A 2,977-nucleotide genomic window follows, 5' to 3' on the forward strand; every position below is an offset into this window, starting at 1 on the left:
CTCATGAACGCGTTCGTGATGGCTAGCTGACCCTGCTCCTTTGCGTTCGTGTTCCACACTTCACATTCGCGAAGGCCAAACGACCTCAGGCCCATCTCCTTCATTTCCTTCTACGCGTTCGCGACTGGCCCACAGCGTTCACGTAGGTTCCTCAAGTACCTCTTTGCGTTCGTGAGCCCTCCTTCGCGTTCACAGAGCACAAGATAATAGCCACCATTTTCCTTCTTTCTGAACACGGGACTCCTTTCGCGTTCGCGAAGAACAAAACCAGAACGAGCAAATCAGCAACGAGTTTTCATCCAAATTCGATCTGAAACTATCCTGAGACTCCGGGACCCCATCAAATCACACCAACCTGTCCCAACACATGACACAAACTTGTACGAGGCCTTAAATCACATCAAACAACGTCAAAATCCCGAATCGCACCCCAATTCAAGCTTAATGAACTATAGAACTTCAAACTTCTACATTCGATGCCGAAACCTATCAAATCATGTCCGATTGACCTCAAATTTTGCACACAAGTCACATTCGACATTATGGACCTACTCCAATTTCCGAAATCAGAATCTGACCCCGATATCAAAAAATCCACTCCTGATCAAACTTCCCAAAAACCTTCAAAATCGAACTTTCGCCAAATGACCCCGAAATGACCTACGAACCTCCAAATCCACATCCGGACGCACTCTTAAGACCAGAATCACCATACGAAGCTATTCCCAGGCTCAGAATTCCAAACGGACATCGATAACATTGAAATACACTTCAGCCTAAATTTATAAAATCCTTCCAAAATGCCAACTTCCACAATAGGTGCTGAAACGTTCCCGGGTCGTTCGAAACCTGATCCGGACATACGTCCAAGTCCAAAATTATCATACAAACCTGTTGGAACCTTCAAATCCTAATTTTGAGGCTGTTTTCTCAAAAGTCCAATCTTAGTCAATTCTTCCAACTTAAAGCTTCAGAAATAAGAATTTTCTTTCCAATTAACTCCTAACTCCCCGAAATTGAATTCCGACCACACGTAAAAGTCATAATACCTGAAGTGAAGCTACTCAAGGTGTCAAACTGCCGAATGACGTGCTAGAGCTCAAAACAATCGGTCGGGTCGTTACATCAACAAGCACAAAACTATACTAACCGGGTAGCTTTAATGAACAAATTAACAATGGGTAGAGTAAATGGAGCATAAAATATATCAATTCGGTAGAGGATCCCTAAAGAGAAATAATTGTGTGCGCCAGTTCGGGACTATTTTTATTCACCTCCAATTATGAGAAAATTGAATATCAATTAATGTTTTTTAAAAAGTAAGTATAAATAGGGGTGACCAAATAGGACGCCCTGGGGAATTTTTATGCTATTTGTACATCATGCCCCTTTACAATTTTGAATTTAAGAGAATGACCTTTTTAGATCTCTTATGTGTAAAACACATATCTCTTATGTGTAAAAATAAATCTCCCATGTGTAAAAAAAAAAAAGAGGTAGGGTCATAAAACTAAAAACAAGTTTGTAAAGAGTCAAGAAACCAATTGAACTAAATTTCAATAATGAAATGCCAATACATAAAGAAGCACAAATCCAGTTCATTTAGGTAGGATAGTGGGTTTTATGCGTCAGTCTAAAAAAAAATAGGGACTCAATTCAATACAACAACAACAACAACAACAACCCAATGAGTTTTCACAAGTGGGGTCTAGGGAGGATAGAGCGTACGCAAACCTTACCCCTACCCTGGAGGGTAGAGAAACTGTTTCCGAAAGACCCTCGGCTCAAGAAAATAAAAAGAGACAAGAGAGTCAAGAGAGAGAGAGACAGAATGTTAGTACCTTCAACAGAACCATATGAGCAATAGAACTATATGAGCAATAACAACAGCATAAGAACCAAAAAATAGATGAGAAATAATAATAAAAACCAGTGAATAAAGTACGATACTGTGAAAAATGAAAGAATAGTGTGGACACAACAATAATCGGTAGCAGCCTAGGACCCAACCTTATCAGACCAGCCTCCCCCACGGATGAACTTTTTCAGCTACCTCCTATCATAATACCTTAATGCTCGACCTCCACACCTTGCTATCAAGGGCCATGTCGTCGGAAATCTAAAGCCACACCATGTCCAACCTGATCACATCTCCCCAATACTTCTTAGGCATCCCTCTCTCTCTTCTCAAACCCGCCAATGCCAACTGCTCACACATCCTGACCGGGGCATTTGGGCTTCTCCTTTACACGTGTCTGAATCATCTAAGTCTCACTTCCAGTATCTTGTCATCCATAGGGGCCACACCCACATTCTCCGAAATATATTCATTCCTATTCTTATCCATCCTGGTGTGCCTGCACATCCACCTCAACATTCTCTTCTCTGTTACTTTCATCTTCTGGATATGTGACTTATTAACTGGCCAACACTCTGTCCCATACAACATGACCGATCTGACCATCGCTCTATAAAACTTATCTTTGAGTATCAGTGGCACTTTCTTGTCACACAGGACTCCAGATGCTAACCTCCATTTCATCCACCCCACCCCTATACGGTGTGTGATATCCTCGTCGATCTCCCCATCCCCCTGAATAACCGACCCAAGGTACTTAAAACTGCCTCTCCTAGGGATGACTTGTGGTCAAACCCTCACGTCCAAGCCTTAAGGCCTCCATTCAATGAGGTCCATTTATAGAAACTCGAAGGTGGGCTAGAAGTCAAATGGATTAGTTTTTGGAAAAGTTGCACATTTGGTTGTTCGATCAAAAACAAATTACAACTTCTAGCAATATGTATATATTATACAATAATTATGCATACTATATTGATTTTACGGGTAGTTTCGTATACAAGTGGCTTGAAGTGAGTTTTTTATGTTTTATTTTGAGAAATTTAAATGGAGCGTCACCCATGAAACGATAAAAACCCTATTTTCAATTGGTAGAATACTTTTTGCGTCACCCATAGATTT

The sequence above is a fragment of the Nicotiana tomentosiformis genome, chromosome 9 (genome assembly GCF_000390325.3).
Source record: "Nicotiana tomentosiformis chromosome 9, ASM39032v3, whole genome shotgun sequence".
Taxonomy (NCBI): domain Eukaryota; kingdom Viridiplantae; phylum Streptophyta; class Magnoliopsida; order Solanales; family Solanaceae; genus Nicotiana; species Nicotiana tomentosiformis.